Source organism: Myotis davidii, unplaced genomic scaffold (assembly GCF_000327345.1).
Source record: "Myotis davidii unplaced genomic scaffold, ASM32734v1 scaffold1798, whole genome shotgun sequence".
NCBI classification, from domain to species: domain Eukaryota; kingdom Metazoa; phylum Chordata; class Mammalia; order Chiroptera; family Vespertilionidae; genus Myotis; species Myotis davidii.
In genome coordinates this window covers 122,531-137,444 of record NW_006288952.1, presented here as the reverse complement: position 1 = coordinate 137,444, position 14,914 = coordinate 122,531, and positions in this window count along the sequence as shown.

The following is a 14,914-nucleotide window of genomic DNA, read 5'->3' as shown; positions in this document are numbered from 1 at the left end:
GCCCTCCCCAGCCAGTCAGGGGTTCTCTATGGGAAAGTGGAGAGGAGCTCGCGGAGCCGCTCTGCCTCCGCTTCACTGTACACTGCTCCACATACAGTACATGCAACCCGGAGAGCCCGAAAACACTCACTTTATATAAGGCAGCCTGCCATTGGCCCGCGCGCTGACGGACAGGCCGCGCGGCCAAACAGGAGGCCCGTTACACCCAAACACACGCGCACACACACACATTTCACAGAGACACACAAAGATCATCACATTTTCTATTTTCTCATGTTCGGGACCTGTAGACAGTAGGAGAGGGGCAGGTAGGGAGGCCCAGCAGAGTGGGGAACGGGCGAAAAACCCTGGGTGCACCAAGTGGCAAGGCTTGAAACTGGTGTCCATTTGACTTGGGAGGGTGATAGTAATAAACTACAACTCCCCTGGATATGGAAGTGAGGGGTTGTGTGTTGTTGTTTTTTAAATCGTTGCTGTGTGGTGCCCCATGGAAGGGGCATGCATTAGGTTATGATTTTACAGCCTGGCCTGGCTGATAAGTGACTAAGAAAGGCTTTTATCAGCTTGAATTTCTTTTGTCAATGGGTTAGCTATCACATAGGCCAAAATAGTGCAGGATAAGTTTATTAGGAGTATAGTACATCGAGGTTGTTAATGCTTCATTCCAAGGTAAATTCAGAAAAATCAATACAGAAATACACAGAAACAAAGATAAACATGTTGCTGAAAGCGCCAATCTACTTTCGGCCGCTGGTCCGAGGACTGCAAGTCACCTGCATGGGCATACACAGTGCTATAAGGTAGAATAAGTCACGGAAGATTGTCTATGGTCCCTTTCTTTTAAAAATAGACCTTTGAGTCAATATTGCAAGATTTGTATTTTTTATATTACATATATGATATTGACTTCACATATTTCACATCATATGTGAACATCACATGTTATGTGACTTTTGGAGATGGTGAACTCAAGGGGTTCTTTCTGACTTTTTTTTTCTATGATGTGTCTTCCGCAGATTATGTTTGACAGTTTTATATAAAGAGGTAAACGGGGGAGGGGGGGCGGGGGGGGGGCCAAAGCTGGAAATTAAGAGGAATAAATTTTAGACCCAACTCTTAAACTAGTGGAACCAATTTTGAGCAACTAACTTAGTTACTTTAATGCTCAGAATTGGTTTTAGGTTTTATTTTCATTTTCTCTTTTAAAAGTAAAATAAGAAGCTTTCCCCAGTTTCTTTTCATTAAATGTTTACTCATCATCTACTATATACTAGGCATAATCACAATCTCTAAATGTTTTTTTAAGAGTGCTTCTGATTTAAGAGTCTGTGAGTTACTCTTAAGCACAAACATTTTGAAGATTAAATAAACATTGCAGTTGTATGACCTAAATGCATGGCTTTAAAACTTAAAGGAAGGCTGAATAAGAGAACTTACTTCAAATCCCTTTATTTCCTTGATGCTATCTTACAGTTTTCCTCTCATAACCATAAAGTTATCAAATGAGAGACAGAGAGAGAAATAGATACTGAGAAAACTTAAGTTTATGAAGTTTAGTAAACAGTGATATTTAGAAACATGATGTTTTGTTTATTTTTTAACGAAAATAACTTTTAAAATGTAAAAGTGTTTTATATACACAACATTTTAAACTGATCATATTAAAGGTTATATTTAATGACACTGCATTTAGTTGACAGAAGGAACAAAGTGTTCTTTATCCACACTACACGGCTATGAGGTCGCTTCTAAGTTATTATCTCTGTTTTGCATTCAAGTTCGAAGACTTCTGACAGTAGGAGAAATGAGACAGAGACAAATTACCTAACCTGATCAATATTTCACAGAATATACCAGTGAAGAAGGAACTTAAACCCAGGACTGGACTCTTCATACCCAAACACAGGTTTTGAGTAACTTGACGGTTCCTTCAAAATGACAAACTTTGGGGACCAGAGGCAGATGAAGTAAAAGCCAGAAAAAAGAGAAAAGAAAAGAAAAACTCTCTTAGGATTTCACTGTGCTCTTTTTTGAAGAAGAGGAAAAAAATCAACACAAGTTGCTATATTTAATTGCTGAGTGAAATGTTGTGAATTATTTGCTAGTATATTTATGTTATGAAAAATTTAAAAGACCAGCTCATTCCCCACCCCTGCCCCCTACCCAGCCATAGGAAAACATTCTATATTTCTTTATGGTCGCAGGATTTTTTTGGTTGAATTATGCTGAGTTCAGCAGAATTATTTAGAGCTACAGTTTCAAACCTTTTAGATCATTCATTGCTATCAGTAAAATGTTGGAGCGTGCACCTAAGTATATGTATAAAATATACCACTGTATTCATGTATTTTTATTATGACAAAGCGTACACTCACAAAAACGAAATGAAAAAGCATGAGATAAAAAGAAATTAAGAGTTTAAACCTTTTCTTCCCAGAGTCCTATGTTATAGCCTTAGTACAGGCCACAGGGTTTTGCATTCAAGTTTGGAGACTTCTGACAGTGAGAGGTGATAACTGGCCAGGGATGATGCAAGAGAGCATAAAGTGCTTAGAAAAAGCTGTTGGAAAACTAGTGGGTTAATGGGGCCTTTAGATTAAAAGAATGACACATTAAACACACACACACACACACACACACACACACATTATATATCAGTGGCATGTTAGGCATCATGTGACAGTACGAGCAATCATTTAATATTTGTTTGCAAATCACTTATTGGGAAGGATCTATGTGTTGGGCACTTGTGCATGCCAGATTCTGAAAAAGGAAATTTGCCTGCTGGAATAGAATAGAATGCCAGTCTCATGTGTGATAGACAGGGCCTCACCACTAAGTAAGGAAAAGAGGTGTAGAAATAAATGTAATATAGTACTTTACCATTTAGAAAATATTTTTGGATTTTAACTATCTCATTTAAGAATAAATATCAAGACACTTTAAGTGCCAGTGATGCTCAAAAATTAAAAATATGTTCAGGAAAAAATCGTAGCTTTCATAAAGTTTATTCAATTTTTGTAATGTAACTTTATGAAGATAAAAACAACCATTACAAGTAAAAGGCTTTTAAAAGGGTCTATGACCTTCCTTTCTTGTTTTCACATTTGATGATACAGGTTAACTTCATATGGTTAGCATAATCTTCCTTCTCACGGCCTCAATTTTTCATTTTCTTAATTTTATTTACGAGTTCTCTGTTGTAAACCACATGAAATAATTTTTGGAAAGTAAATTTAAATATGTGTAAATGTGTATGTGTAAGTGCATATGTTGTTTATGTAGGTCTACAAATAAGATTGTGTTACTTTATTCATATATTACGTCTTTATACTAATTCCAATCCTGATGTCACTACTTCCTAAATGTAAACGTGGAAAAATTCCTTAATCACTCTAAGACTGTTTCCTAGTTTATAAAATGGGAATAATAAGAGTATCCATAAATAAAATAATCTATGCAAAATGTATAAGCCAGGACATACTAAATATTCAATAAATATTATTTTAATTTGTCTTCCCACATACAAGCCAGTGACAGCTGTTTTACAAAAAGTTATGACTTAACCCTCTTATCAAATGGAGTTTATGAAACCTGTTGCACTTTACTTCCAGTGTTGACAATTTCCTTTTAGCCTACATTCAAGTAACTTCAGCATAAAAAGGAGTTAAGCCTGATCCCAGGAAAAAGCAAACATCTTATTGGGTGGCCATTATTAAACACCTAAAAAGGCATACTTGTAATAAATCACTCTTTGAAACAAGCCTTGTTTTGTGCATTGGAACTCTAGATAGTTGCACTGATGAGGGTCTGCCTTGCATAAGTTTTTGGCTTGTACTTGACCTTGCTGAGCTTACTTGTTTTTCTCTGTAAGAGAAATTAATAACAACAACAAAAAAAATACCTCTCTCCTCAAGGCCAATGCAAAAAGACTAAAAATTGAAACTCAGACAATTGGACCAGTTCTCAACACCAATGCAAAAGTTTGTAATCTCAAAGAAAACCAGCTTCTACTGGATCCCAGCAGAGTTAGGGATCTATACCTTGCTTTCTTAGAGTGACATTAGGCAAAGTTTCTCATAATTCCCACTCTCTTGGGATCTTCTGTAGCAGTTTGTCTGTGTTATTCTTAAGGCATTAAAATACCTGGCCTTGTATTACAATATCTGTGTATTGTTAGAGATCCCTATTTGATGGCAAACACCTTGAAGAAAAATTATGATGTTCCATTAATCATTTTGTTATTCGACAGTGGCTAGCACAATAATTTGTGCATTACCTAACATGTAACAGTTAACTCAACAAAGATTTATAAAAACAAATGAACTAAACAAGTAATCAAAAAGACTATAAATTCTAAGAAGGACCAGAGAAAATCTACAGAGAGAAGCACCAGAGAAAGTTAGGGATCCCAGGTATGGGGAATATGACTTCCATTAGTCATCATAGATTACACCTTTCTTTTGTTTAATTTTCCAAATCACATGTAAGATAGCCTAACATACTCACAAATATATCCACATGAGGTAGGAGAGACAAATAGAGGGACCTTCTTTTTAAAGATGAAAAAAAGAAGCAGGGAAAGGCTAAATGATTCCCTCGATATCGTACAGCTAGTAGCAAAGCTGGGTTAGTACTAAAGTTCTAGCTACCTAGTTCTGCAGGCTAGCTGCCTTTGGAAGTAGGAGGAATAACCAAGGAGTCATTTAAGGATCATACCATAAAAATAGGTCTCTGAGTGGACGATGGTTTTACACTAATGGATTTGAAAATAAAGTCAGTAAGTACTAGCATTAGAGGGTCCTTCTAGCCACTTTCTCATTAGAAGCTTCAACAACATCCCCAACAAGGACACGTTGAGCTCCTGGGAACTCTCTTCTTCCCAAATCTGTTTTATCTTCTGATGGTTTTGCATAGTAGAGTTCTTCCTGAGATTTAACATAATTCCTTTCCTCTTGTGTTAGCCATCGTTCCTTTTTCTATTTCCTTGTTACCACACAGAATAATCTAAATCCCTTTTCCCTGTGACACTTGAAATATGTGAAGATAGCGCTCATGACCACCGCCTGCCTTGAGTTGTATCTTTTCCAGGCAAATAGTCCCGATTCCTTAAAACATTCTTCCTAGGGCACCATTCTCTATTCTTAGTCTTCTCTTAAACTTTGCTTATTATCTTTGTTTGTATGCTCCTCCAAGTGGCATATCCAGAGCAGGTGGGGGCTGAGGCTACTTGCAATACAGCATGACCAAGGCTCCCTGTCTTTGAAACAAAGTTTCTATTACTGCAGCCCAGTTGGAACACTCTGCTGACCAATATTGTTATTCTCCAAAAAATGTTTTTAAATGTGTGCTGTCAAACAACTTATTTTATCCCCCCCCCCAAAATATATACATACTTTAACAGCTGATAGCTCAATTTTGAAAATTAAATGTATTTTAATAAACACTGCCTTTATAATTATTCAAAATTTGTGTATGTATTTTGGGATGCTCTATGTAACCTATTTTGGGAAACTGAGGCATATACTTTAGTGACCCAGGTATTGCACAGTGGTTAAGATCCAAGGCTTTAAAGTTATAACAACACTAGTGTCCAGGTGCACGGATTTGTGCACATAGAAAGGAAATTAATTAAAAGTAATATTTTAGTATTGCTATTTGCCCTTTCTCTATAATAGAAGTGTCAACCAAATTCACAATCGACAATGACAGATCGAAACACACGAGTGTAATTGGCACCAGAGAGAGCTTTATGTTTATCTCACATGTGCAAGCCAACAAGTGGTGCGAAGCAACATTTGCTTCATTAGACCTGCTTTCTGATTTAGCTAAAGTTTTTCCAGCCCAGTGAAGCACCCCAACTTCTCTTTCAGGTAATTGTCAGCAACGCAGTAGTAAATATCAACATGAAGCAGATTGTTATTGTAGATCATGCAGGGAGAATAAAGGGTAAAATATTTAACTGCAACAGTGTTTGACTATATTCTGCCCAGTGAGAAAACCTGAAGTCATTTTCAAGGTCCACCATTTCTTCTTTTCAGTCGGGTCCAGTTTCTAAACTTTCTAAATCTCCATTTTTTGGCGAAAACCTGAAGTCATTTTCAACGTCCACCATTCCTTACTTCTTTTCAGTCGAGTCAGGTTTGAAAACTTTCTAAATCTCCATTTTCCGGCTAATGAAAAGAAAATAAGATTCCACCGAGTCTCCTATCTACCTACTCCAGGACTTCTATGAGGATCAAATGAGATGAGGCACGTGAAAACGTTCACAAACATTTGCTATAAAGCAAGCCGGGTTCCTAGGCTGAAGAAACTCGAAGGAGGCTAGTCACTAGGGAGAGGAAGCTGGTCGTTTTTACGGGACATCAATACCTGGCACCCACAGTGACTGTTTCCGGGCTAGGCTGGGCTGTGGGTGACATTTTGTGCTATGGGGTCTTGGCAGCGTTGGCTGCAATTTGGTGGGCTGTCACTCTGGGGTGGTGGTGGGGCCTGTGTCCCACTTGGGGGAAGCCAAGTGTTAGTTTGTCAGTGCCAGGTTTGTGGTGCCATTTATTTTTAAATGGCCAGTGCATGTCATGGCAGCTCCTGCGTTGAGTGTCTGCCTCCTGGTGGTCAGTGCATGTCATAGCTACTGGTCAGACGGACGGACACTCAACCTTTTATATATATAGATGGGTTACTTAGCCCCAGCGCTAACTTTGTGGACTTGGACATACTACGTAACCTCTCTTTGCTTCAGTTCTTCATGTATAAAAGGGATGGGAATATATACCTCATAAGATTATTTTAAAAATTAAACAAAAAAATATATGTAAAATATTTAAAACAGAGCTTGTCATATAATAGCACCCAATAAATGGTCAAGTTTTTTTTTTTCTTTAGCTGATGAGGCTCAGCTCAGAATTCCATTTTGTCACATCTTTTTATATGCTGATTATTTCATTCAGCATATTTCTATTGATTTTACCATCTTTGGTTCATTCACACATTTGATGACTTCCTTACATTTTTTTTTTCAAGTCATTTTTAAAAGCATAGACTAAGGCAAAACCTAGAGTACCCACCTCCTTGTGGGTTAGCATTGATCGTTAATCAGCACTCCCAGGGCCACAGTTGTTGCATCTGCAATAGAGCCACCTAATATCACTTAAATGGAATATAATATTGTGATCATGTAGGAGCTTTATTACAACTTAATGTATTATTATATTGCCTCATATTTCTTTATAAGAAATTAAACATTGCATATACAATTGAAGTCCCCTCCCCTGGTCCAATACCTCTCTAGTTCTCTCTAGAAGTGACCATTATTTTGTCATTTCACTCTCATGCTATCCATATTCTTTGCAGTCCACTCATTAAAATACTTGGTGTGACTTAATCAAAAGGCTTCGTGAAAATTTTCATTCATTAATGTTATCAGAAAGGAGTCCTTTTGTGGGTGGGGTATACTAACTCTGGTTAATTAAAACAAAAACAGGAAATTATGGAAGGATATGGGAAAGCTCTTAGAATAAAAGAAAAGCTGGAGAACCAGATCTCAGAAAGCCCAGGGACACCGTCAACTCCAGGGACTGAGACCACTTGAGATGAGAATATCTTCATTTTGATGAATTTGCTCAAACTCTTTTCCTTCCTTCCTTTCTTTATGCCACTAAAGAGAGTGCAATGGAAGACTCCAATTGTGTTTACCCAAGTTTTATGCTTATGCTTTGCCCAGAGGAGGAGAGGATACTTTGCTTGAACCCCCTACCTAGAGCATCGGGTTTCCTGGTGTGGGGAGGAAGGGTCGGTGATGGGGGAGGCAGGGTGTTGATTTAGGACAGAAACATTTAGATGCATGCCATGTATTGGTAACATTCTAGTTCTTGGTGGAGCCACAGGAGCTCATTTTGTAACTTACATAGATGTCATGTTATTCTTTTGTATGTATCAAGTAATTTTTGAAAACAACAATAAACCTTAAGAAAAGTAGGAAAAAGAAGATTGCATACACACAGAGGTTATTAGGCTCCCAAAGTAAAATTGGAGTAGTACTACTAAGAGAAGAAGGCAAATAGATACTGGACAGGTGAAAACAAGAGGTCCAAAACATCTCCAACAGCCACAGTGCAGCTGAGCTATTAACACTGTTACAAAAGAAAAATAGGTTTAGGCAGGCCTTACTGACCCCATGCTGGCTTCTAAGGATTACTTTGTCCTTTTTCTAAGTACATACAGATCTTTCCTTTACTTGCCTATCTTAGTAAGGTTTCATTTCGTTTCAAGGACCATAAAGCCAGTCAGATAAGCTTAAGAAAAAAGGGAAGTTAATTGTACAAATATAGGGGTCTCCCCCAGAAGTCAAGGGCAGTCAGGATAACCAGGCCTGGAAACAAACGCACATCGCCTCCTTCCCTGCCAGTGTCACCAGGCGAGGGACAAGGATTCATCTATTATGGAGAGCTGCTTTTTTGGCGTTTGTAGGCCGAAAAGTGAGCACATGAATAGGAGGCTACAAAGGGTGTTCTACTACATAGCACTTTCTAGAATCTTATCTAGGCTCCCTGTCTCATTCACCAGCCTATAATCTGCAGAATCCATCCTTTTTTCCCATCACAAGAAATTTAGCCAGAATTACTCAGAATGTTTATGGTCTGATTTCATACCCACATATGCAGGGTGTCCCCAAAAAAGTATACACACTTTAACAGCTGATAGCTCAATTTTGAAAATGAAGTGTATTTGAATAAACATTGCCTTTCTAATTATTCAAAGCGTGTGTGCGCATTTTTTGAGACATCCTATGTTTGGAAATAAATTATTTCATTATATGTTTACCTATTTATTCTATTCCTTCACTCATTCTAGAAAAGATTTCAGTTGGCCTTCAACAGTTCCAACTTTCCTGCATGTTTTGTCAAGACTCAGGTATTATTCCATAGATCTAGGAAATCTGAACTCATTTAGAGTATCTAGGTGGTCCCTTAAATTTTTTAGAATTTTTTTTTTTTTACTTCCTATTTCATTCTACAGCAATCTGCTCGAACTAGGTGAAGACAGGGAGGATTTATTAGAATCACTACACAGGTAAGGCTACAGTAAGGAACAACTAACAGAAAGCTATAATTTAAACCCCAAATACAGTGGGATTATCAGGGATCGGAGATAGGCGATAGGCCAGGGACATTTTCTGAAGGTGCCGTTGCAATGCAGGAAGTACAGCTGGCAGAAAGATTGCTTTTTCCTGAAGTGGGATGGGACAAACCGGAGAGGCATACAATTGAGAACTTAACTAAAACAATGATGTTTGAGGTAAAAGAGATAAAACTAAGGCGGGGGGCGGGGGGAGGGTTCTGTTCAATAATGGTTTTCCTATGGATTCGCTTCTAGACTCACCCCCACCATATATGATTTACTAACAACAAGCAAATATATCGAGGCTGGCCTGTCAGAAATTACAGCTTTACAAAAGAGCAATGTGACAGTGTATTTTGTACCTTACCTGAAATTAGGCTGGAAGAATTGACTCCGGGTCTCAGGAGTATTTAGCTATTTGGAAGGGAATGTTTTCCTTTTCCTGTCTTTTGACACTTTTCCTTACCATCTTCTTTCTCATTCAAAAATAAAACTCTGACCTGTTGAATGACAAAAGTTCTCTTTCCAAAGACCAGATTGACTGTTAAAAGTTTGTGAAAGTGCTGATCTCTGGCTAGCACTATGCAAGAGAAGGAAAAAGAAATGGGTAATTTTGCTTGTCACACAACATAGGAGGGAGAGATAGGAAAGAAAGAGGAAGAGAACGGAAGGAAGACATATTCAAAGAGAAATTATGCTGAAGGACTTCAGAAGTCACCACCTTTGGCTCTGACTTTGCACTGAGCTGTGACCTGAGTAGGGCTTGGAGAGGGGAAGGAAATAAGTATAAAATAAACCTCACCCTAAGAAGATAATTATCCATTAGAAAAAAAAGCCTCGTGAACAATACCTAAGTCCCCAACACCAGACAGAGGGAGAAGGGGCTCTCTGCCCTTTAGGTCCCAAACTACTGCAGACATAACCAGTGGCTGCAGCAAGGAGGAGGCCTCCTTTGCGGTCCTAATTTAGACACTGTGTGTCCTTCCTGTTAAACCTTAACTGCTGAGTGAAGTCCGGAGTTCCTTTTCTCCATCGCATTTCTTCTGTTCAGAGGAGAAAAGCAGGCCGCAGAAAGCCCTCCCGTTTTCATTCTCCTCTGCTCCTTCCAGGCTTCCCTGCCACAGTTTTGTTGTGTGTTTTTTTTTTTTTTAATATGTATTTTTATTGATTTCAGAGAGGAAAGAAGAGAGAAAGAGAGATAGAAACATCAATGATGAGAGAGAATCATTGATTGGCTGCCTCCTGCCTGCCCCCCACTGGGGACGGAGCCAAAAACTCTGGGCATGTGCCCTTGACCAGAATTGAAGGGGGCGGGGCGGGGAGGGGCACTCGGATACCCTGCAGGCCAATGCTCCGTCCACTGAGCAAAACCAGCCAGGGCCCCTGCCACATTTGGAGGCTGTATCTGCTCTCCCATCCTTTACAGGCTGGCGTTGTCTCTGGCACTTCGAAAGAGGAAGGGTATCTCAGAGTGATGAATGGAGAAAAGCTGGTCCCTGGTCTTGGTGGTCATCGGAGAAACCAGTGACTTTTCACTCCTGAACGAAGTAAATAATAAAGAGGCATCCTACGAAGCTCAAGCTGTTATTCTGGTGAGGTTAGAAGAAAGAACCAAGCTCTAGGAGCCAGCCAGTACGTTTCGTGGGTCACACATTCATTAATTCATTAAACGACATTTATTAAGTGCCTTCTCTCTGCCAGGTACTGCGATTATTGCAAGGGACACCAAACAGATGCGGTCCCTGTGCGAATGGAGCTATGGTCTGGCAGCAGAAACGATGCAGTATTACCACACAGCACAAAATGTGCCTCGGGGTCAGGGGTGGAGGCAGAGCAAGCCAGCCTGCAATGCTGGAGGAATCTAGAAGTGGGGGAGCAAATGCAGGTTCTGAAGCTGCCCAAGGGTCATCTGTTTTAAAGAGTAAAGAGATTGTCCTTGGTTGGCTAAGAAAATAAGGTTGGATTACAGTATCTTTTGGTTCTTAGGTTGGTGTTATATTCTAAGTAAAAGAAAATGCCATTTTGGGACTTGTCCTTTTTATGATTTCTGTGGTCAGTATTATTCTTTTTAAACTCATGGGCTTGTGTGTAGTAGTGAGTGGTTGGAAGAGATTATTTTGTTTGCTTCAGAAATTTCAGTAGAAGGCTAAATGTATTAGGAGTATTCAGCAAAAAAAATAAATTAAAAAAATTATGTATTAGTGGTTATAAGAAGACATGTCAGGAAGTACTATGAGGTTTCAGGGGGCAGCTACACTGAACAAACAAAAGTTTGACTATTTCCAAAGATAAAACATGTCTGATCAGAATGACAAACACTGAATATTGATGTAGATTTTAGTTTTTATTTATATTTTGGAGAGGCATAATTACATTTTGATTTTATGTCATTTTTTTTTTTTTTTATAGAATAGACCTGTTACTCTACTGGGATTGTGTATCCTCAGCAAGCTATGCAATTTGTATTGATATTTGCTTTATCCATGCATGTTCATAGGGTGTGTGTGAACTAAGGCTCCCAGGGGAGGCTGAATTGCTTAGAGCTTAAGAACCAGTGCTTCTGGAGTCAGAAAGATCTGAATTCAGATACGGGCCCTGCTGTTTACTAGTTGTGTGACCTTGGACTGACTTCTGAAATCTGCCCAGCCTTAGGCCTCGATTTCCTAACACGTAAGATAGGGATTATGATGGTCCCTACCTCTAAGGCTTGTTGCGAAAATTAAACTGGATGCTGCATATAAAAACAGTCCCCAGCGCTCAATAAGTAGTAGCTTCCCTTTTAAGTGTGTCCAGTAATGTTTGGTGTCCTGTGTCACAGAGCCCTGGAAGACAAATAGAAATTTTCTCTTCTGAGGATAATTAAAATGTTTGAGAGATTTGGGTGGCCCATCCTTTGATGATTGCTAAAATGTAATATGGTGGAACAGAAATTACAATGGATGGAGTGAACTAAATATTTCCTTCTCTCTTCTTTACAAAAGATAGTGGGGTTCACAATTATTTGGTACCATTGGAGAATATCAGAGTAGTTATACATTTCTGACATGATTCGTTTAGTTTTCTGAATGTGACTGTACTAGAACAAGAACTCATTTTTAGCTCCAAGTCGCCATTATATCGTTAGCACTCTGCAGTCTTATGATAGCATCTTTCAAAATGTGATTCATCAGGATCACCAGGGTGACTTGTTAAAAATTCAGATTCCTGGCCTTGACCTGGGAAGAAGTCTCGGGATTTTAAACAAATATCCCAACCCAGCTGATTTTTATCAGCACCTGAATTTAGGAATGACTCAACCACACAAATAATGATGTTCCACGTACAAGCTTTCCTCCCAAAGCTCAGTCAGGTTATGCTTATTATTTAAATGGTAACGTGTCTAAAACGTTATGGGACACACCCTAAAACCCTCACAGGACATAAAACCTTTGTTCTTTATACCTTAACAACCATTCCAACTCACATGATTAATAATCACTTACTTTCTCGTCTAGTCTTCAGAAGCAATTATCTTTCCCTGCTAGCCATGGTGACTGCTAAACTGTTACATTATCCTCATTGCTGAAGAATAGGGCTGGGGATGGAGCAGAGTGAATAGATGTATGTTGAGATCCACAGAGAACCTCTGGTTTATGCAAACCTCTCCAGGGTTGAAGCTGTTAAAGTGGGCCTTTCTTGCCCCAGTCCCTCTGTTCCTAGTCTCATATCCCTGACATCCCCAACCTAGACATCCCTTCTGTCTGGTCACTACTCCAGATCCACTTTGGTCACATCAGCCAGGTATCTGTGATTGCTATCTGATTCCATTTCTAGAAATGTGTTAGCCATGAAGGCAGTAAAACTTATATTTCCATGCTCCAGTTTGTACCTAGAAAAGGTATATATCTATATATATGCGTAAAAGTGTCAACACATGTTGCAGTGTGGGGAAAGAAAGAAAAGATGCCTCTGAAGTCAGGGAAGAAATCTCTACCTTTCTATTGCCTGGCCTACGTGATGACAGGTTAGGAGACAGGTGAGCTACGGAGGTAAACCTGATGCTTGCTGCTTCCAGTATGTTGACTCTGTGAGTACTTAGCTTGCTGAGCCATTTTCTCCAGAAATTTTTGATATTTGAAGTTCTATGGTTTGGCAGAGTGATTGGTGCACGGAACAATGCTAATTTACTTTTGATTTTAAATGTTTTTAGGAAATCCTACTAGCTTCAACAAAAATAGACATTCTTTATGTGTTAGGTTTGGAGATTGCATCTCAGGAAAGCAAAATCTCTTCAACATGACTCTGCTAGTGTCCCACAAAAGAAACCTGCCCATCTAGCCACTTGAATAAAGTCAGGCCCCTATGCTGAGATGGCTGCCCCAGCACTCTGGTTCACAGAGGTGGCATTGCCTAGTGTGTTACAGAGCAGTAGCTATGCACAGGGGCTCAGAGTCACATGTGGGTTTTTGAGTCCTGGCTCCACCCCTTGCAGTTGTATGAACCTGAACAACTTAATGAGCCTCCGTTTTATGAACTATAACATGAGCATAATAGTAGCTGTGGTGAGAAACATATGGTAATGGCTTTAAAGGTCTTTATGTTGTCCTTGGCCTGTAGTAGCTCTCAGTAAATAGCCTTTTGCTTTTTCTTCTTATGATTCTACTAGAGGTCCAGTGCACGAAAATTCATGCACTCAAGGAGGGGTATGTCCCTCAGCCCGGCCTGCACCTTCTCGAAGTCCAGGACCCTCAAGGAGTGTCTGATGGTTTATGCCCACTCCCCAGGGGGAGCAGGTGTAAGCTGCAATCTGGCCTCCCTCTGAGGGAGGCAACTGGGTGGCTAGAGGCTGCCAGCTGCCACCCGGGGCTTCCCTCCTTCCCCCAGCCAGCCCCGCCCCCTGGTTGAACTCCTGGATGAACTCCCAGTCGAGGGGACAATTTGCATATTATGCTTTTATTATATAGGATTATCCCCACCTTTCCTTTGCATCTGGTTCAGGTTTATTTCAAATCTAATCATATAATCTGTCAAGATGCACCTAATCCCCCATTCTTTTTTTAAAATATATTTTATTGATTTTTTACAGAGAAGAAGGGAGAGGGATAGAGAGTTAGAAACACTGATGAGAGAGAAACATCGATCAGCCGCCTCCTGCACACCTCACACTGGGGATGTGCCCTCAACCAAGGCACATGCCCCTTGACCGGAATCGAACCCGGAACCCAACCCGGAACCCTTCAGTCCACAGGCCGACGCGCTATCCACGGAGCCAAACCGGCTGGGGCTTAAGCTTACTTATAAGCATCGCCCTAAAGCGAGCCTCCGTTTTATGAACTATAACATGAGCATAATAGTAGCTGTGGTGAGAAACATATGGTAATGGCTTTAAAGGTCTTTATGTTGTCCTTGGCCTGTAGTAGCTCTCAGTAAATAGCCTTTTGCTTTTTCTTCTTATGATTCTACTAGAGGTCCAGTGCACGAAAATTCATGCACTCAAGCGGGGGTATGTCCCTCAGCCCGGCCTGCACCTTCTCAAAGTCCAGGACCCTCAAGGAGTGTCGGATGGTTTATGCCCGCTCCCCAGGGGGAGCAGGTGTAAGCTGCAATCTGGCCTCCCTCTGAGGGAGGCAACTGGGTGGGCCGATCAGGGAATGGCACTGGGCCAGCAAGCGGCCAGCCCACCCACCTCAGCACCCCTCCCCTGCCACTGGTCACCACAGCCCCTCTCTCCATTGCTGTCCCCTCCCTCGGCCCTCTGGCATGCATCCTGGCTGGCTGAGCGCTGCCTCCCCCCCCCCCCCCCACCCACACCCAA